Raw genomic sequence first — 22,412 nt, 5'->3', positions numbered from 1 at the left:
CCTACTTTGGTTTAAGTCTTGCTGTGTTAAGACTTTTTGTTGTTGTTGTTGTTGTTTTGTTTTGTTTTTTGTTTGAGACAGAGTCTTGCTCTGTCACCAGGCGCCAGGCTGGAGTGCAGTGGCACGATCTCGGGTCACTGCAACCTCCGCCTCCCAGTTTCAAGCAATTCTCCTGCCTCAGCCTCCCAAGTAGCTGGGACTACAGGCGTGCGCCACCATGCCAGACTAATTTTTGTATTTTTAGTAGAGACAGGGTTTCACTATGTTGACCAGGATAGTCTCGATCTCTTGATCTCGTGATCTGCCCGCCTCAGCCTCCCAAAGTGTTGGGATTACAGGCATGAGCCACCGCGCCCGGACCTTTTTCTTTTCTTTTTTCTTTAAGGGACGAGGTCTCACTGTATTGCCCAGGCTGCTCTCGAACTTCTGGGCTCAAGCGATCCTCCCGCCTCGGCCTCCCAAAGTGCTGGGATTATAGGCGTGAGCCACCATGCCCGGCCTGTGTTAAGAGTTTTTGGGAAGACATGTTCTCCTGGTAGGAAGGTCCAGTTGGTGATGCCTTCCTGGGGCTTTGGGAGGGCCTGGTCTGCTTGTTCACGGAGGATACGGCAGATGAGGTAAAGTGTTGGGAGGTCTTCTCCTAGCTGAGTTAGAAGGGGACCTATTTTGTAAGAGGAAGGGCGTCCATACATTAACTCAAAGGGGCTGAGGAAGGAGGGTGGTTTTGGGCTGGCTCTGATGTGGGTTAGGGCTACGGGCAGAAGGGAGGTCCAGGGTTTCTGGACTTCAGGAGTGAGTTTAGTTAACTGAATTTTAAGGATCCCATTTGACCTTTCAACTTTTTCTGATGACTGGGGTTGGTATGGGATATGGAGGTGCCACTGGATGCCAAGGGACTAAGAGACTTGTTAGGTGATTTGGGAGATGAAGCTAGGGCCACTCTCTGATTGTATGGAGCACAGGAGGCTGTTAAAAGAATTTGGGAAACTACTGCAGCTGTTTTTGAGGAGATGGGAAAGAATTCCACCTACCCGGAGAAGGTGTCTACAAGAGTAAGAAGAAACAGTTTTCTTAACAGTAGGGATGTGGGTAAAGTCTATTGCCAGTCTTCTCCTGGGAGTGTTCCTCTTAGCTGATGTGTAGGGATGGGAGGAGAGCAGAGGACTCCTTAGGAGGAAGTGACAGAGCACATACAACAATTTGAGGTTATGTCTTTCAGTGAGGTAAATAGGTAAGGGGAAGAGAAACAAGGGTGAAGAAGTAGGTACGGGGGGTACGCACTGATATGGAAAGACCGGTGAAGAGATGTTAGAATTTCTTTGGTTTTTGCTTGGGGAGGATGAGTTTTTGATCTTTGACTATCCAGTTCCCTTGGAAGGAGGTCCTTTGTTGTAGCAGTGACGCTCTTTCAGTGGGAGAATACTGGGTTTGAGTGGTGGGGGTAATGAGGAAGAGAGGGGCAGGGGCAGAAAAAAGGGAGGCTTCTTTTGCTGCCCCGTCAACCTGTTTCCTCTGGAGATCTCATCTGACCCTGTTTGGTGTCCTTGACAGTTTACAACCCCTGCTTTAGCCGGAAGGTGTGCAGCTGGGAGGAGTTGGTAAATAAGGGGGCCATTAGTGATGGAGGTTTCTTTGGCAGGAAGAAATCCTCTCTCTTGCCAGATGGTGGCGTAAGAATGGAGAATGTGATCGGCATATTTGGAGTCAGTAAAAATGTTGACTCATTTTTCTTTAGAGAGGGTTAGGGCCCTGATGAGAGCTCCAAGTTCTGTCTTTTGGGAGGAGGTCCCTAGGGATAGGGGTTTAGCTTCAATTACACGGTCAAGGGAGACGACTGCACACCGAGCGATTTTATGGGAGTCAACTGATTTGGAAGAGGAGCCGTCTATAAATAACTGGTCATCAGGATCGGGGACAGGTTCAGGAGAGATATTAGGGAAATGAGGCTGTGGGTGATCAAGGATTTCAGTACAGGAGTGTGTGGGAGAGAAGGAGTATACCGGAAGTAGAGATGTAGGATTGAGGGAGGATTGAGGATCTCCAGATGTGGAGTGCCACATCTGGAGAGGTGGAACTTGGTTTTCAAGAAAGAGGGCATGGAGTAGTTGGATACAAGGAGAAAGTGCTCAGTGCTCCAGAGAAGAGATCTTGTAGATTTTGTGGGCTGTGGACTGTGGTGTCTTGACTGAATGTTTTTTGTTTTCTAAGGGTAGGGTGGCAGCTACTGCTAGCGCTCTGGGGCAGGTGGGCCACCCTCGGGCGATGCTGTCTAGTAGAGGTAAGCTATGGGAGCAAAGAAAGGAGGATTTCCTTTATTGTTGGCCAAGGACACCAAGAGCTATTCCATGGTTTTTTGCTGTGTAGGGAATGAAGGGTGGAGACATGTCAAGCAAAGATAGAGTAGGAGCTTTACGTTTGTGGAAGCTAGGGATTATGTTGTGTGAAGGATCTAGGGGCTGATTGAATGGGCTTTTAGCTGCTTCATAGAGGGGGTGGGCTAGGAGGGCAAAATTGGGAATCCATATTCTGAAGAAGCCTGCTAGTCTTAGGAAAGAGGATTTCACTCTTAGAGTTGGATGGGGACAGGCCATCTATCAGTGCTGCCTATGCTGGGGTCACGGCTCAGGTCCTGGGGGCGAGCTGGACTCCTAAGTACATCACTGTTGGAGTGGAGAGTTGTTCTTTGGAGGGGAATACCCTATATATAAAAACATATATAAAAATATAGGTTTATATAAAACCCTATATATAAAACCTATATATAGGTTTTATATATAAAATCCTACATATCTTTACTAGCAAGAAAGTTTAGAAGGGTAATAGTGTGAGTCTGAGAGTCCTCTAGGGAGGGGCTACAGAAGAGGTCATCCATGTACTGGAGGAGCCAGCTAGGGGAGAGGTCTAGGAACGTGAGCTCTTGAGCTACAGCTTGCCCAAAGAAATGGGTGCTATCTCTAAAGCCTTGGGGAGGACTGTCCAAGTAAGTTGTTGTGACTGGAGGGTTTCAGGGTCAGTCCAAGTGAAAGCAGAGATCTTGGGAGTCAGGGTGAAGAGGAATGTTAAAAAAGGCATGTTTCAGGTCTGTTACAATGTAATGGGTTGTATCTGGAGGGATGAGGGAATGCAGCATATGTGGTTTGTGGTTGGGAACTACCGCATGGATGGGAAAGACCACCTGATTGATAGCCCGGAGATCCTAGACTAGCTGATAGGAGCCATTGGCCTTTGTGACAGAGAGTACAGGGGTATTGTATGGAGAATGAGTCGGCCTAAGTTGGCTAAAAATACTAAAATCAGCTGGGCATGGTGGCAGGTGCCTGGAGTCTCAGCTACCCGCAGGCTGAGGTGGAAGACTTGCTTGAACCTGGGAGATGGGGGCTGCAATGAGCCGAGATTGTGCCGCCCTGCACTCCAGCCTGAGCAACAGACTGAGAATCTGTCTCAAAAAAAGTGAAACTGAAGGGGGTGAGGTGATGTTACCAGTGTCTTAACAGGCTTTGGTTATAGAGCGGACAACAGACTGTGGGGTTGAGGGAGGAGAAAGATCAAACTGAAGGCTACTCCCATAGTCCAGGTGAGGAGGAATGAACTGGAGTTGGCTTAGGCAATGTGGCTAGATTCTGGTTTTGTGTTTTTTAAAGGGGCAACTCGGATTTTTAGAGAGCTTGAGTGGATTCAGGAATCACCCCAGGGTTTTTGGTCTTGGCAACTGTAGCAATGGGAACTGCAAATGAGATGAGCAAGTTGATATCAGATGTAATATTCACTGAGGATATCAGGAGTTTCATTTTGGCCATTCTGAGGGGAAAAAACAAATTACTTTTGCTCTGCTCTCTCCCCCAACAGGAGTCAGCGCAGAGTACTTCTGTGCCCAGATGTGTGGACACTTTTCCTCACACACCAAGTATTTTCTACGGTGGACATCACATCCCATAGGGTAAGTCTCAGTCCCATGGGACTGTCGCCCACCTCCTTTTGATGCCAGTTCCAAGCCCCAGGATGTTTTTTACCTGTGCTTTTGACTGACTTGTTATAAATCAGCTTCCCTTGACCCCTTTCTCAGCTTCCATTAATCTGCTAGAGCCAGTCACAAAACTTAGACACTTTTTCAGTTTAAAAAAAGAAAATTTATTACAAAGGTTACAGATGAAGACATGCATAGGAGGAAGGGACCCAGAGCTTTTATGATCTCCACCACCCTCCAGGAACACAGGAACTTCCATGTGTTTAGCTATCTGGAAGCTCTCCAAACCCTCTCTTTATGGGCTTTTATGGAGGCCTTATTACATAGCCATGATTGGTTAAATTATTTGCCAATGCTGGTCAGCTTAACCTTAGCCCCTTCTCCCCTTTTGGAGATTGGGGTGCAGGGCTGAACTTTCCAGACCTCGAATCCCGATGTAGTCTTTCCCCTGACAAGTACCCATCCTGAAGTTATGTAGGGGTTACCAACCATCAGTCAACTCACTACCGTTAAAAGTCACTTATAAATTTGAAAGCGTCATGAATTTTAGGAATTCTGTCCCAGGAAAGGAGATGATCATATATGTATTTCACAATATCATGATCATGTTAAGATTCTGAAATGTATTAGATACTAGTTAGTGGAGTTATCAAATGGGCAGCAGGACACATAGATGCAAATATCTGGGGAGGGGTTGATATTGGAGGTATCCAATATGTGGTAGCTACTGTGTGGACCAAGATGAGTGAGTCATGGGTCACATTTGCAAGGGGCAAACTTCAGATTATGGTGGTGACATTACCAGAGAGAGAGGAAATGGAGGTTGGGTTTCCTGCTTGGGTACCTGGTGATGGTATTGGACTTAGTGAGGGAGGTAAATGGTGATGAAGGGAGGATATATCTGATGGCCTAGTCTGGCAGGTAGCGTAGGCTTCCCAGGGATGAATAGACATGAGATGCCTCCAGATGCATAGGAGTAGCTGAAAGAAGATGACACTCAGGCTGGAGCTTGTCCTAAGTCGCCACTCTGTGGCCACACCAAGATATTGAGATGACTTTTTCTTTTCTTTTCTTTTTCATTAGACGGGGTTTCACCATGTTGGTCAGGCTGGTCTTGAACTCTTGACCTCAGGTGATCTGCCCGCCTTGGCCTCCAAAGTGCTTGGATTATAGGCGTGAGCCACCACGCCCGGCTGATATTGAGATGACTTTGGTGTGTTCTGGGGTGTTTCATAGAGGCAAATACGGTTATCTTGTGAGAGTCAGTAGGCCCAAGGTTGAGGAGCAATGGGTCTGGGCTTTCGATGGGGTTAGGCGGACAGAAGTAACTCATAATTTCTGAGGATAGCAAATGCAGCACAGAAGTAAAATAAGGCTATGAATATCTCAAAATACTAATGGTACTTTTTACCTGTGGATTTGGGCCTACCACTGCTATTAGGAACCACTGGAATTGTGTGATAGTTTTGGATTCCTTTTGAATTAACTAAGACTACCATGGATGATGTCAGCCACATTATGGTGTAAGCCCTAAGTTTAAGGCCATTATCATGTGCTTACCTTCATTCATGTCTGGTGATACCAATGCTACCTCAAATGGTCTGAGTGCAAATTCCCCTTCCCACTCTGCTCTGTTGGATAATGTGACCTAGTCTAACAACTTTTTTTTTTGAGACAGAGTTTCGCTCTTGTTACCCAGGCTGGAGTGCAATGGTGTGATCTCGGCTCACCGCAACCTCCGCCTCCTGGGTTCAGGCAATTCTCCTGCCTCAACCTCCCAAGTAGCTGGGATTACAGGCACGTGCCACCATGTCCAGCTAATGTTTTGTATTTTCAGTAGAGACGGGGTTTCACCATGTTGACCAGGATGGTCTCGATCTCTTGACCTCGTGATCCACCCGCCTCGGCCTCCCAAAGTGCTGGGATTACAGGCTTGAGCCACCGCGCCCGGTCTAACAACCTTTTTGATCAGGAGGACTAGGCAGATTTCCTGGTTATTTTTGTAGCAAGTTTGAATTTTATTTCTACCAGCAGAGTTATTCAAATAAGCCAGTTATAGCTGGTATGGTGTTGCATGCCTTTGGTCCCAGCCACTTGGGAGGTTGATGTGGGAGGAGCTCTGGAACCTGGAAAGTTCAGGCTGCAGTGAGCCATCATCGTGCCAGTATGCTCCAGCAGGAGTGACAGAACGAGACCCTTTCTTAAAAATTAACACAAGCCAGTTGCATCCTTTCAAGGGAATGAGGGGCTATCATACCCTCTTGATTCAGCAAAGCTTGCATACCACAGTCCCTAGTTACTCCCGTTTTTTAAGATAGAGTTTTGCTATATCCCCCAGGCTGGAATGCAGTGGTGCAATCTCAGCTCACCGCAACTCCCTCCTCACAGGTTGAAGCGATTCTCCTGCCTCAGCCTCCTGAGTATCTGAGATTACAGGGATGTTCCACCACACCTGGCTAATTTTTGTATTTTTAGTGCTGCTCTTGAACTCCTGACCTTGTGATCCACTCTCCTAGGCCTCCCACAGTGCAGGGATTACAGGCATAAGCCACTGAGCCCGGCCCCTGGTTACCCTCACTTACGTATAAAGCAGCCCCCGTGTGGATCTTTGTGGTGAATGGTATCCTCTCAGCTGTGAGCATATTTGATTAACAAACTTTCTTGATGACTTGTGTTCAGCATCAAGTGTTGTGTGTGTGCCCATCACCATAACCCCTGGGTTAAACTCCTATCCACACCAGTATTAGGAAGGGGTATTAAAATACTTTAACTTTTGGCAAGGCCAGAGAGAGCCCTATGCTGTGGGGCAGTTAGGTGGTGGTGGCGGCGGCAGCACCAGCAATTGGCGTGTGTTTGTTGTGTCCAAAGATGTGAAGGGTGTGTAGGTACAGAGGGATTATGTTGGAAGTGCCTAAGGCACTGCATCAGGATTCATGTGACCTTTGTTATACCAGGAGAATTGCTAGAAAGAAGGGGATGGAACCCCTTATTTCAGGACCACAGCATAGATACCTGTTTGTTCACCTGCCTCTTGTCGCTGATGGCTATGTGTTATGATCAATGGTCCCATGAGGACACAGTGGCACTAGTGACAAAGTTTCTCCTCTGAGTTGGAGAACCTGAGAGGTAGAAGATGGGCAAAGGTAGATATCTTGGGGAAGTGAATTGTGGATTCTTGTTTTCTTGGATTCAGATTTTGTTTTGTAGTATTTCACCAGGTGCGATGACACTCATCTGTCATCCCAGATATTCAGAGTTGAGGTCAACCTGGAGAACCTAATAGATCTCATCTCTAAAAATAAATAGGAAGGAATTCTTTTTGTAATATTTAGTTTCCTGTGGGATATCAAATGTACTGGTGACCCCAAGAATGTGGGTATGACCAAAAACCTCTGGAGGCTCTATGAGTAAACCGCAAACTGTCCTCATGAAAGCAACAGCAGTGTTGAGGGCAGTCACGCCCCAGGTCCTGTGCTCCTTGAGGTTATCTGCCTGAATATCTGGAAGCAGCTGAACAAGGGAAGCAGTCCCTGTAATAAATCAAGTAGCTGACCGACAATTATTCACTTTACTTAATAAATACGAAGGGCTGTAAAAGCTCAGGGACTGTGTTCACTAGAAGCAAAGAACCCCCTGACCCATTCTTTCAAACAGAACCTTTTTCCTTTAGCTTCAATTCCTCGTTGGTCTTCCTTCATTCATCAGATTACCACAAGTGGCCCCTGAACAGGGACATGAGATACAGGGACCTGAATGAAGAAGGTCTGCTGGAGCAGAGGTTGTGGAACTGATTAGACAGATGAGGAACCCCGATCTGCCGGCAGTGAATATAAGGTCAGTACCCTAAAGAGGTACTGGAGGGAGAAGTTTCTGAATCAGGGTAGCATGGGGCAGAATTTGTCTACTGAGGAGCAAAACTACTTACAGAATCTGGTGCGCAGGTCAGTTCTCAAACACTGAGTAAACTTCTATAGGAAGTCATTACACGTAACTCATGGTTTCCAAAAACAGGCACCTCGATGTGGAAGACTGGGACCAGGTAGGGGAAGGTTTGAAATGGGCTCATCAAAAAGGTCTTAAAATAGATCCCTCTGTTTTCTTTGCTTGGAGTTTGGTGCATACTGTCATCCTGCCATTATCCCTTTCTTATTCAAGTGAACAGCAGTAGCTATGCTCTGACTCCCCAAAATTGAAAGAGCCTTTTGGTTCACCAACAGCGCCCATTGAAAGTGAGAAACAGGAGAGAGGGGAGGAGAGCTGGTCTGCACTGCCTCCTTCAGTAGCAGAAAGAGACGCCAGCACAAAAAAATTCTGCCTGCTGCAGAACCCTTAGGACCTTGTGCTTTTGCTATTACCATAAGGGCCAATCCAAACAATCCACAACAACTTGTTCATAAACACACTCCAGTAGAATTTAAGCTATTAAAAGCTGTTGTGGGTAATATGTGGAAGGAAAATAAGTAATAAGTTCAAAATAACATGCATAACATAGGTAATAGTTACCATTAACTAAACATCATTTAGAAGGTATACATAGGCTAAGGAATTTAAATAACCTCACCAGGCATAGCTAACAAGTTGCAGCTGTGAGCTTATCTCAACTTTCTAAGCTTATCACCTGTCCGCAGACCCCCTCCCCAGACCCAGTTCCTAGAAGCGCGGACCCGAGAGCTTTCCTGGGACAAGGGCTCGGCTCTCCCACAGCCCAAGGCCCTTCTTCTACCAGCGCAACAGGTACCTGGAAGGAAACTTCTGCGCAGCACAGGCCGAGAATCACGGTAAGAAAAGAGGGCCCTACAGAATAAAGAGAGGCTATGGTAGAGGACAGACAGAAATCCTGCCCTGCCAGGCAGGTGGGGGACCAGTCACCGCTCAAAGGTTGTCTATTAGCCTGACCCAAAAGGTGGCTGGGGGCAGTGAGGAAAGGACTTCACCAATTCAGGCTGAGATACAACCCTGATGCTGGCATAAAGCAGCAGCCACCGGTGTGAGTGAGTCTGAGCCAATAGAGCGCTGAGTGCAGCGGGGCCGAACTTGCTGCTAGGGCGGCAAGAGCAGCTTGCCACCCCAACTGGGAGTGTGTCAGTGGATGTGAACACACCCGGGACCGCCAGACAGGCTCAGTTTTGTCCAATGAGGAGTCCTGGGGAGGCAGAGGTGTGCGGGTGCCGGACGTCCGTTAAGAGTGGACTGTACATTACCAGTGAAGTGTGGGGCTAACTGGGACTAGGGGTGAACATCCTTAGGGGCTACTGCATACGGCTGAAGGAGGTACCCCCACAGTCTAGGTATTGTGGGGGAAGTAATGAACTCTCCAATGTCATGTGGTGTCTGAAACACTCCCACAAGGGAGACAGTCTAATTGGCCCAAAGTGAAAGTGATTGTGTGCCATGAGGAAGGAAATGGGAGGAAAAGAATCCAAGGAATTAAAGCCCACTCCCTTAAGAGTGCATGCTAAAGAATTTCAAGAAAGCTTACAGTAAAGCTGACCCCCTCAAAGGTGAACACTGAAATAGAATGGCCTGGTTTTGGCATAGGTTGGCCGCCAGAGGGCGCCCTTGATTGGCGAATCACCCGCTGGGTTTTTGAAATAATAACGGGCAACAGATGAACCTGGACACCCGTTTTGTTTCCCAGTCTGCTCCAGACATCTGGCACAAACTTAAAAAAGCTGAAGATGGCCCTCAAACCCCACAAGACCTCCTTAACCTGGTCTTCAATAAATAGACAAAGCTAAACCTAAACAGCCTGGCTGTGGCACCCAGGGGCACAAAAGATCCAATAGCAATGCACCTCCAAGGGCATGTTTCAAGTGCAGCAAGGAAGGACATTAGGCACAAGCATATCCAAATCCGTGGGTGCCAAAAAGCCCTTGCTCCATCTGCTAGCACACAGGCCACTGGAAGCTGACTGTCCTCTCAACAGGCAGACAGAAAAGCCTTAACCTCCAACCTGCAACCCCTTCACCAAGACAAAAGGTGAGGAATCGCTCGCACACCGCAGTTCCTTGACCTAGCTGCTGAAGACTGCCGGGCCTGGGACCTCTGGCCCCATCTACCATCACTGTATCGGAGCCCAGGTTAACTCTGTCAGTAGCAGGTAAGTCAATCTTTTTTTTTTTTTTTTTTACAAGCAAAATTCAATCTCATCTTTAATCAATACCCAGGCTACCTACTCTGCTTTGCCTGAATTCCCAGGACCAACTGATACCTCTCAGGTCTCAGTTGTGGAGGAGGTTAATGGAGTCATCTCACGCCCACGCACCACCAGACCCCTTACGTATTCCTTATTTAATACCGTTTTCTCACACTCTTTCCTTACATGTCTCACTGTTCTACTCCCATTCTAGGCAGGAACCCCCATCACTAATTATTACCAACTCCTCCAAGCTGCACACCTCCCGGCTAAGGCAAGAGGACACCAAACAGGATCAGATGATGTCTCAAGAGGGACCAAAAAGGCCGACAAGGCAGGAAAAGAGGTCTGTTTCCTCTGCCCCTGTCCCTCTCCCCCTCACCAGCCCCGCAATTCAAACCCAGTATTCTGCCACCAAAAACCTTCACTGTTAAGGAGCCTCCTTCCAAGGGAACTGGATAGCCAAACAAATTGAGGAAATTCTAACATCTCTTATCAATGCACACCCCCTGTACCTTCTCCTTCACCCTTCTATCCCACCTCCACACCTGTTTACACACTAAAAAAACCAAACTGTCCTGTATGCTCCGTCACTTCCTCTCAAGGAGCCCTCCACTGTCCTCCTGTCCCTGCACATCAGCTGAGAAAAAGTCTCTCCTCATAATGTATCAAATATTAAAAGTCCTCTCCTCTCTCCCCCATGCGCGCACACACACACACAAACACACACGTCTCAAGAAGAGTTTATCCATTCCTGTTTCTCCCTTTACTGCCCACTCAGCTATCCCATTTTCTCAGCCCTAGGACCATATTCCCATTTGCTTCTCACACGCCATCCAAAAAGGCTCTGCCTTTGTAGACAGAGCCTTCACCCTCACTATCCCACTGTCCTTGGTAATAGAGCTACCAAACTTCTTTGCACATATACTGCCAATAACCACCACGGAAAACTCCCATAACTCTGTATACCCCAAAACTTAGCCAAGCCACCATATGTGTCACCTCTTCCAACAAACACATACACATAGGCACCATCCCTCCCTCTGCCTGTGGTTCTACTCAAACCATCTCCCATCCCTCACTCTCCCCTGAAGCTAACGGCCCTTTTTACCCAGACCCTCCACATTACCTCCTCTCCTGCCTCTCAAACATGGAAACCCCTTCCTGAGACAGGAGTTCTCAAAGGGGTCTCTCTCTCTCCCCCTCACTCTGGGTTGCTAAAGCTGGACCAGTTCCCTCCAAATAAGGAACCTACACACTCCAACACCTATTCTGAATCCCTTGTCCATTTACATTAACACCAGAGGCATCTTCTTCCTCTGAGATCCATAACCTATTTCTGTCTCCCTACCAACTAGACAGGTACTTGCACCCTAATCTACCTCCAACATTAAATTAACCTTGTCCTCCAAACCAAAAAACTCCCTGTCCCTACTATACACTACACGCCTACCCCCACTAAAAAAATATAGTTCATTCCCTTATTAGTAGCCCTTAAAGTCACAACTAGTGTCAGGTTAGAAGCAGGAAGTCTAAAAACCTTGTTATCATATTTCTAGTTGCTCTCCCAAAATTTCCAATCGTCAGTAAAAAAAAAAGAAACCATAGCAAAGTCTATCACTAACCTTCAAAACCAACTAGACTCTTTAAATCAATCACTTTACAAAAACCTCAGAGGCCTAGGCCACCTCACTGCTGGGGAAAAAAAGTCTGTGCCTCTTTTTAAATAACCAATGCTGTTTTTACCTCAGTAAATCTAGATTATACAAAATACTATCAAAAGGCTTAAAGACCAAACCCAAAAAATTTAAAAGACATTCTACTGCCTGGCTCTGCTGGCCCGGTTGGTCTCTCAGCTCCTGGGCTCCCTAGCTGCTTCCCCTCCTCAGCCCTGCTATAACTCTCCTCCTCCTCTTGGTCTTTGGCCCTTGCCTCTTACGCCTTTTCACCCAGTTTTTTACAGAATCAGTTACAAGCTTTTACCTGTGGCACATTACAGGACATGATGGTGTTCTAGGACTACCAACTTGCAAGCCAGCCTCACCCCAACCAGCGTCCCTACTCAGCATGAAGCAGCTAAAAACAAACGGTGCCCCTTTTCTCACACACACACACACATACATATCAATCAAAAGGCTAGAAAGGTAGGGTCACAGCAAGGCAAATCCATAGACCCCCTTTGACATTCTCCCCTGCTAAGCCGAGCTCATGCCCTATAAACAGGGCACCTAGGTTCCAGGATGTGGTCGCACCCAGCTCTCAAACCCAGAATGTTGACCCAATTTAGCAGAATGTTAGCCCCTAAGAACCAAGATGTGGTTTTTCTTAGAACAGCACCTGGCTACCTGCAAACTCCTATATAACCCCCATAGTCTATAAGCCAGGCTGCTGCCTTCACTGCCTGTGGTGAGGCAGCCAGCCTGGCAGGTTGAAATAAACTTGCTAAACCTGACCCTGGGTCTGCCTGTCCATCCTTTTAGTCAACCTTACAACAGCTGACAGCTATTACCAGTGCTGTCTCTGAAAAGTGCTTAACCTGTGCACAAAACAACCCTAGACAAGGACCAGTCCGGCCCCCAGGAATTCACCCTCTGTGAGAACCTGATTGTAGATTTTACTGAGTTACCCTGTAAGAGGTCTTAAGTATTTATTGATCTTTGTATGCCCCTATTCCAAGTGGGTAAAGGTTTTCCCCAACTGAAAAGGCCTGAGAAGTAACTGGGTGTTACCAGCACTCATTATTCACAAGTTTGAGGTGCCTTTGACTATCGGGTCAGATAATGGCCCAGTATTTGTAGCTGAAGTTGTTCAACACCTATCCCAGTTACTAAAAACAAGATGGAAGTTGCATATTACATACTGTCCCAAGAGTTCAGGAAAAGTTGAAAGGATGAACCAAGCAATAAAGCAATTGTTAAAAAAAACACTTCTGTCTAGTAACCCACCTAAAGTGAGACCAGGCTCTACCCATGGTTCTCCTTCAAATCAGATGCACCCAGAAAAAAAGCCAGGATACTCACCCTACAAAGTTATGTTTGGAAGGCCGCCCCCTCTCATTACCAAAATTAAAGGAGATCTCAAAGAAACAGGAGCACTAACATGGAGAAGACAAATGTAGGCCTTAGGTACAGCTATGAAAGAAGTACAAAGTTGGATGCAAGAAAGATTGCCAGTAAGTCTAGCCCAGTCCACCCATCCCAACCACATTAGGACGGGCCCTTTATTGTAATCTTATCTACCCCCACTGCTGTTAAGGTTGCTGAAGTTGTTCCCTGGATCCATCACAGCTGGTTAAAGCAAGCTGCTGCCCAGGACACATGGACCAGCCAGCCAGACCCGGGTCAACCCACCAAACCAACCTTAAGACGAATGGCAAACAGAGACCAAATTCAGACCAGCCTAACCTCAGACACAACTAATAATGAAGAATCATCAAGCCCTGCTCTAGTCACATAACCGAAAGCTGACTAGTCAACGGACTAGCTGACACTTGAGGAATCTCCACCAGATAAATAAAGGTGAACTGAGATTTTAAGTCTTACTGTTATTCTAGTAATATTAATATCTTGTTACTATGTCATGATTGTTGCAAAGCTTGCTTCCAGGAGAAAGCACTCCTGGCCAGGTCTTAGTATAAGATGTCGCCTTTCATTTTAATCATGTTAGCTTGTGGCAATCTTAGAAAGGGAGGAAGCTTTGGACAGATGTCCTATATGCATCTGTACTACATGGGTAGGAAACACACAAGTTAAAACCTTTATATATCAAACCCATTATAATGTATGGGAGCTCCCCTAGGAACTTGTATATGTAACCAAACTACTTATTCAATCTGTGATCTTGGTGATGATCAGCCCTACATCTGCTGTGACCCCCAAACTTCTACCTGGGACTTGGTTCAAGCTCCGTGATAGGTCTGGAAAAGGATCTCTTTACAATTCAACCTGAGTATCCTCCTCTGACAAAGGCAGCGTCAAGGGAGCATGTATCTGTAATATCTGTATTTAGATGCCTGCCAGATGACAAGAACACTCTGTAAAAATAAGTAATAACAGTGGCTCCAATCTGTTATAGCAACCCTCAGCATGGAGTCATGTCAGCATGTCCCTCTTGTGGTTGTTACATTCCTGATTCCAAAAGAAAGTTGACTGTATCCAGTCATATCCCGTACTGGATTAGGGATACTCCATAGCCTCAGGACATAAACTTCTCCAGAAGCCTCAACAGAATCAGTATGACAGCTGTGTAACAGGAAGTTCCTGTCGCCTCACTGAATTTGTTATTTCAAATCAGATTTCACCTGACTGAGGAATAGGCACTGAGGTCCCAACTGGATACAGCGATGCAGCCACAGAAAAAGAGATGAATCCTGAACTAAAGAGATTAGGCATTAGATATTCCAGGGTGCAAGCTACTGATAGCATCGTATTTTTAATATTATCAAAAGGACTCGAGCTCACAAACCTCAGCAACGATTTAGGATTTTCAAATCGTTCAGTGAAGATATTAACCAAGTAATCCCTGCCACTAAAATCTGCAGTTAGCCAAGAATACAGCAGGAAATATAGGAGTTACCTCAGGTTATATATGCAGAGGAACTGACATGGAGAATAGGTGGCCTTGGGAGGTGAAAGAATTGCTTCCCCATGACAACTACACATTTATTCTCTCCACCACAAATGCTCCATAATTAACGCCTACTGGCTCTAATACTTGGCTTTTAACAACTCCTATCATAGGAAGATACTGTGTAGCTGGTTGGGGTACCACCTATACACACACCCCTGTAGGTGAATTAGCTTGTATGGCAGACGGAAAATAGAAAAGGTAAAAATAGCTCAAGGCTATCTCATTTTTAACTCATTTTCTAGGTTCCCTTCTTTAAACCACTCTTAGCATCAACTAGATGTTCCAAACACACAGCAAGCGCCTGCAGGACTCTTGGATCTGTGGTCAGCCAGTCTACAGGCAGTTGCCAGAAAAATGGATAAGAGCTTGTGTATTAGGCATTATTAAACACTCATTCTTCCTGTTACCCTTAAAACAGGGAAAAACATTAGGATATCCATCCTATTTATGATGAGCCTAAACATAGGAACAAATGAGCAGTAGACTTCAAAAAAAAAAAATAAAAAAGAGAAAGATTCACAGAAGATTGGAAACATACAGACTGGCTTCCAGAGAATAATTAACTACTATGGCAGCCACCTGGGCACAAGATGAATCATGGTCATATCGTATTCCACCTACATGATTAATCATTTCATTAGATTACAAGCGGTATTAGAAATTATAACTAATGAGGGCCGGGCGCGGTGGCTCAAGCCTGTAATCCCAGCACTGTGGGAGGCCGAGGCTGGTGGATCACGAGGTCAAGAGATGGAGACCATCCTGGTCAACATGGTGAAACCCCGTCTCTACTAAAAATACAAAAAATTAGCTGGGCATGGTGGCACGTGCCTGTAATCCCAGCTACTCAGGAGGCTGAGGCAGGAGAATTGCCTGAACCCAGGAGGCGGAGGCTGCGGTGAGCCGAGATCGCGCCATTGCACTCCAGCCTGGGCAACGAGAGCGAAACTCTGTCTCAAAAAAAAAAAAAAAAAAAATGATGACAACAGGCAGTTATGGAAATCACTGCCAAAATGAGAATGTTAGCCCCTGTTCTAGTCCAAACCTGGAAAGGTTGGACCCCAGACTCTTTTTAGTGGATGGCTTTCGTCTTTTGGCAGATTCAAGACTCTCATGGGGAGTGTAGTACTTACATCAGGCGGCTGTCTATTACTCCCTTGTTTACTGCCGCTCCTATATAGGAGCACACAGTCCACTGTAGAGGCGGTGTTGGCAAGACACACACACTCCAAAATAATGGCACTAAGTATCAGCCCTTACCCACAGAAGAAATCTCATGAAAAGGTAGAAAATTATGAAACTAACATAGGTCTTCTATAAGGTATTTTTCTTTCTCGGGCCTCCCCTCTTTACCTTCTACGTGGCTTGTAAAACGCAGATGTATGAGTGTAGAGAAGACAGGCCCAGGCCTTAAACATCACTTGTAAAAATAACTTGCTAAGGTGTAATGTAACTCCTACGTAGGCACAGACAGCACAGTAAAAGATTCTAAGTCTGACTTCTGACTGGTTTACTCGTGCTTCTCTAAAGGCCAAAGATCGTGCCCCCCAGGTGGATGTCTGGTTAGTCAATGATGGGTTAGATTCCCTGAAAGATGGGAATGACCTGTGACAGGCACAGCCACAGGGAGGCCAACAAAGGCTGAGAAAAATTAAGTCAAAGAGCCAGTCTGTTCCACAGAACACTGATGTAGACCAGGAAAAAAAAGAAAGAGCCAGTCTGCTGCCACAAAGAAGACAAGTGACGCTAAGAGCAGATACAATAGCAAAGTAACTTCCAAGGCAAACAAATGCATTGCCTTGTGACAGGCCTTAGGCTCTATCCTGCTATCCTAGCATCATGTCTAACATAAAGAAGGTAAAGCCTTCTAGTAATATTTATTTTTAAAAGAAAGCTTTTAAAGGGGGGAATGTGGAAGCTTAACTGTCTCCAGACTCCTGCTTACCTCTGTAATTCCTGTCTAGCAGCAAGGCGGACATGTCAAAATAACAAAATTATAAGTTCTCTCACAATTGTCACGAATTAAATAATTTACGGTCTTTGTCTGAAACTGTGGAAAAATTGGGCATTTTAAGATGGAATGTCCTCAGACTAATGGCAAAAGGGATCTTACAACGCGGTATCCCTGCCAACAGAAAAAATGCCAAGAATTTGCGCTCAGTGTAGTGAAGGAAACCATTGGGCTAATCAATTCCACTCAAAATTTCATCAGAATGGCACTCCCATGTCAGGAAATAAGAGTGGGGGGTGGGGGGATGGACCCACCTCCCTCAAAAAATGAGGGCACTTCCCATCCAGACCACAACCCCTCTTCAGGGGTGGGTCCTCAGAGTAACATATTCCCTCTCCCCAGGAACATCCGGAAGTGCAGGATTAGATCTCCCAGTTAGAGAACAAGTCACATTAGTTGGAGAAGATAGACCCACCAAAATTCCCACCAGCTTTTGGGGACCTTTGCCAACAGGATATATGGGATTAATCTTGGGTAAAAGCTGTCCTAACTTACAAGGCATTAATTACCATTGTCCCTGGAGTTGTTGACTGACTGTGAAGGAAAAATTCAAGTAACTGCCACAGGATCTCTGGGTTTTTTGAACCAGAAGAATACATTGCTCAGCTATTGCTTATTCCCTGCAAGTCACACCCTTCTCCAAGAAACGGGAGATAGGAGGAAATCAAGGATTTGGGAGTACAACTACACGGGAAATTTACCTCTCCCAGCCCACAGATTCTAATCGGCCTGTGCAAATTAAAGGAAAGAAATTTTGTGGGCTTATGGACATGGGAGCGGATGTATCAGTAATATCTAAAAACAATTGGCCCTCATCCTGGCCTTTACAATTAGTCTCTACATCCTTAGTGGGAATAGGAACAGCTCAATGTGTTCTGCGGAATACTGACATTTTACCTTGCCTCAGTCCAGATAGGCAATCATGTACTTTTCAAACTTATGTTGCAAATATAGCTGTTAATCTGTGAGGCCAAGACATAATTACACCATGGGATATGAGCTTATGAATGAGCAAATTGACAGTCTAGGATTTAAAATGTTGAAAAAGATGGGTTATCAGAGCGGAAAAGGCTTAGGAAAGTCCCTGAAGGGAAGCCCTGATCCATTATCTATAACTGGGCAAACAGAAAACAGCTCAGCTTTCCGAATTTCTAATAGGGGTCATTGATACTTATCCATCCACCGCTTTGCCATTAAGAGTGGCTGACTGCCGGGCGCGGTGGCTCAAGCCTGTAATCCCAGCACTTTGGGAGGCCGAGGCGGGTGGATCACGAGGTCAAGAGATCGAGACCATCCCGGTCAACATGGTGAAACCCCGTCTCTACTAAAAATACAAAAATTAGCTGGGCATGGTGGCGCACGCCTGTAGTCCCAGCTACTTGGGAGGCTGAGGCAGGAGAACTGCCTGAACCCAGGAGACGGAGGTTGCGGTGAGCCGAGATCGCGCCATTGCACTCCAGCCTGGGTAACAAGAGCGAAACTCCGTCTCAAAAAAAAAAAAAAAAGAGTGGCTGACTGATAAATCAGTATGGGTGGATCAATGGCCCCTATCACAGGAGAAACTGACTCCCCGCTTCATCAGTTAATAAAAGAACAATTTAATGAAGGACATATAGAAGAGTCAGCCCTTGGAATTCACCAGCATTTGTGATTCAAAAAAAATCAGGAAAATGGCAACTGCTACATGACTTGAGAGCTGTAAATTCACAGATTAAACCAATGGGTGCATTGCAACAAGGTTTACTGTCCCCAACAGGCATTCCAAGAGATTGGCCTCTCATAGATACAGATCTCAGATTTTTTTTATACTATACTATTGTATGAGAAGGACAAGCCTCAATTTGCATTCTGTGTGCCTTCTATTAGTCAAAGAGAGCCTGTCTCTCACTATCAGTGGAAAGTTTTACCCCAAAGCATGCTCACCAGTCCTACATTATACCAGCATTATGTAGTAAAAGCATTAAAGGAGCCTCGAAGCATGTTTACCACCCCTAACGTCATTCATTACATGGATGATATTCTTTTGGCCACTCCTACAAATCAAATATTACACCAGCTATGTAGAGAAATAAAACGAGCCCTGACTAAATGGAATCTCAAAATAGCTCCTGAAAAGGTGCAAACAACCTCCCCATATGAGTACACAGGAACTACTGTTATTGAAAGAAGTGTTAGGCCTCAAAAAGTAGCTCTTCATAGAGACAGATTACAAACTCTGAATGATTTTCAGTAATTATTGGAGGGTATTAATAGGCTCAGCCAAGTGCTAGGTATTGCTTAACAACTCAAACACCTCTATCAAACATTCCAAGGAGATTCTTCACTAGATTCTCCCTGGAAACTTACTAAGGAGGCAGAACAAATGCTTAAGGAATGACATGCCTACCAACTCCACCCACAAAAGCCTCTGTCTGTGTTTATTCTTCCCACTCTCCAGTCTCCAAGAGGACTTCCTTCTCTTTTTCTTGGCGGAGTTTCGCTCTTTTGCCCAGGCTGGAGTGCAATAGCTCAATCTCGGCCCCACTGCAACCTCCGCCTTCTGGTTTCAAGCCATTCTCCTGCCTCAGCCTCCTAAGTAGCTGGGATTATAGGTGCCCACCATCACATCTGGCTAATTTATGTATTTTTAGTAGAGATGTGGTTTCACTATGTTGGTCAGGCTGGTCTCGAACTCCTGACCTCGTGATCTGCCTGCCTTAGCCTCCCAAATTGCTGGGATTACAGGCATGAGCCACCATGCCTGGCCTCCAACAGGACTTTTAGGAAAGTTCATAGATAAAATTATAATGGCAATAGAATCACTTTTTCTATCCAATCAGACAGTAAAATCCTTGCAAGTTTACCTTTCTTTAATCACACAACTTACAACAACAGCCAAACATAGATCAAAAATGCTTACAGGATATGACCCTGATTAAGGGCGTTATCTTGGATTCACAACAGCAGGCTGTGGACTGCATGGGAAGTCGCCCTCACAGATTTTGTAGGAGTTATAGATAACCATTATCTTTCAGATAAGATTTCACCCTTAAATCCTCCCTGTGATTACTGTTCACAAGCCTATTCCAGATGGACAGACTTACTTTACTGATGGCTCTTCTAAAGGCTGTGCTGCTATTTATGGACCTAAACATGCTCAGACAATCAACACCCCCGGAGTTTCAGCTCTACGTTCAGAATTACTGGCAGTTATTCAGGTTCTGCAGCTCACAGCTTTATCCCCTATTAATATTGTCTCTGATTCGGCCTATGTTGTAATGTAGCCAGTTGCATTGAGATTGCCACTATTAAAAGCTCCATGGAACCAGAACTGCTTAACTTACTTCTTAAGACATCAACAAGTTACTCATTCTCATGCTGCTCCTTTTCATATTTCTCATATCCTATCACACACAACTTCCTGGGCCATTACCTCTAGGCAATGACAAAGCAGATAAGCTAATTGGTTCTTTTTTTTTTTTTTTTTTTTTTTTGAGACGGAGTTTCGCTCTTGTTACCCAGGCTGGAGTGCAATGGCGCGATCTCGGCTCACCGCAATCTCCACCTCCTGGGTTCAAGCAATTCTCCTGCCTCAGCCTCCCGAGTAGCTGGGACTACAGGCGTGCACCACCATGCCCAGCTAATTTTTGTATTTTTAGTAGAGACGGGGTTTCACCATGTTGACCAGGATGGTCTCGATCTCTTGACATCATGATCCACCCGCCTCGGCCTCCCAAAGTGCTGGGATTACAAGCGTGAGCCACCGCGCCCGGCCAAGCTAACTGGTTCTTTATTTGAACAGGTGCAAGATTCCCGTGCATTATTACATCAAAACACCTCTGCCCTCACTTGCACGTTTCATCGATCTCACAACCAGGCTTGAGCCACTGTGCAAGCCTGCCCCACCTGCCAACATATCCCTGGTGTTCCACCCGTGGAAGGATGTAACCCGCGAGGCCTAGCTCCAAATGCAGTTTGACAGATGCATGCTACACGTATAGCAGGCATCCTCGGCAAGCTCAGCTATGGTCACTTAACTGTAGATGTCTATCTCATGTTACACGCTACATGTCAAACAGGAGAAACAGCTGGTCATGTCTGATGACACTGTCATCAATTGCCCATATGGGGGTCCCTAAACAATTCAAAACTGACACTGGACCCACTTATGTCAAGTCATGCTTTCCAAAACTTTTTACAATTATGGGCAATCAAACACAAAACAGGAATTCAATACAATCCCGAAGACAAGGGATTATTCAGCAGGCACATCAAACACTAAGATGAATACTGAAACAACAAAAAGGGGGAACAGGAGATGAATTTCCACCTCAAACAAAATTACATTTAGCCTTGTTTACTTCACAGGTGGTAAGACTCCAGGAGAAAGACACTGGCAAGTGTTAGAGGAAAAGAGGCAAGTTTATCCAAAAGCGTTACGGAAATCCCCGAAAAAGGACAATGCAAAGGCCCGGAGGATTTGCTGACGTGGGGAAGGGGGTATGCTTGTATTTTTGGAGATGGACAAACCGTGTGGGTGCCCTCCAAGTATGTGTGACCATGGAACAGGACACTGGAGGGATCCATGGTGGCCAGCTGTGGGCCCAGTTCCTCCAGTATGAACCATGAGCCAACTGGATCTGAATTCGAAGATGGAACAAGGGCCAACCACAGTCACAATCACAACCAAACCCATAACATGGGGACAGATCATGAAAATCATGTAGGAGGCTGAGAAACTGATGGAGCACCAGGGTCAGGCAAAAACCTTGACTCCATGTTCGCCGTGGTGTCCTATGTGGTATGTTTCCCCTATGTAGAGGCAAAAACATATTGGACGTATGTTCTGTTCCCAACCCTCCACCTGAAATGTATCACGATCAGGAAGCGTAGGCTCCAGGAGCCATGACTGCCCCGGACACAGAACAACTAAACTCTCATTTATGAAACGGAGCATCTGGGTCAGAACACTATTCAATAATAGTAATTCTGTTCAACGTACTTTAATATCACCTTCGTTAGAAACATTACCACTCAATTTACAGTCTGTGTCTTCAATCCTTATGTTTTTCTAGTGGCTTTAAAAAAGGTCAACTCCAGGTAAATGTCACCCAACTGACGTCTGTCTCTTGTCAATTTTATTATTGCCTTAATCATAGCACTATATGAAAACAGAACATATCCACGCTAATAATTCTTAGTCATATTCCTGGATTATGGATTCCTGTCAATTTGTCTGACCCATGGGCTGCTACGCTCGCTTTACATTTCGTGAACCTTCTTACCAGCTCACTTGTCACGCTTGTAGAGCCTTAGGCATGATAATTTTTGCTACAGTCTCCTTGGTCACACTGATAACTTCTGTTGTGGTGTCCTCAGTAGCACTAGTTTGATTCAAACAGCCCAATATGTAGAAAGTTGGACACGTACAGCTGATCAGACATGGATGCTCCAAAATAAAATTGATGTGGAATTACAAACAGAAGTAACAATGCTAAAGTCTACTGTTTTGTGGCTGAGAGAACAAGTACAAAGTTTGCAATTGCAGCAGCAATTGCACGGTCATTTTAACCATACTCACATTTCTGTAACCAATTTGGAATACAATTAAAGTGAATATCCATGGAACCTCAGAAGCTTTTACATCCAATGTTACTTTTGATATCAGTGATTTATAAAAAACAGTTCTTGAC

General features: G+C 45.5%; 1 long non-coding RNA gene across 4 annotated transcripts; it reads left to right on the top strand.

Annotated features, from left to right (window-relative positions):
• The first annotated feature begins 445 nt into the window (after positions 1-445).
• Positions 446-22,394, top strand: LOC116539986. 4 transcript variants are annotated; one of them, XR_004264252.1, is made up of 6 exons: positions 446-2,571; positions 3,847-3,937; positions 7,635-7,798; positions 8,593-10,064; positions 10,315-13,618; positions 21,088-22,394. It is a non-coding gene; the product is annotated as an uncharacterized LOC116539986 (long non-coding RNA). The 4 variants fall into 4 exon arrangements; XR_004264251.1 differs by lacking the exon at positions 446-2,571 and having other exon boundaries at positions 3,408-3,937; XR_004264250.1 differs by lacking the exons at positions 446-2,571; positions 3,847-3,937 and having other exon boundaries at positions 6,466-7,798; positions 8,593-10,446; positions 13,356-13,618.
• Positions 22,395-22,412: the final 18 nt, after the last annotated feature.

This window comes from Sapajus apella, unplaced genomic scaffold, assembly GCF_009761245.1.
Source record: "Sapajus apella isolate SASKATOON/1434 unplaced genomic scaffold, GSC_monkey_1.0 scaffold135, whole genome shotgun sequence".
NCBI lineage: Eukaryota > Metazoa > Chordata > Mammalia > Primates > Cebidae > Sapajus > Sapajus apella.
The sequence above is the reverse complement of the archived record's forward strand: the minus strand, read 5'-3'. Positions and strand labels throughout refer to the sequence as shown.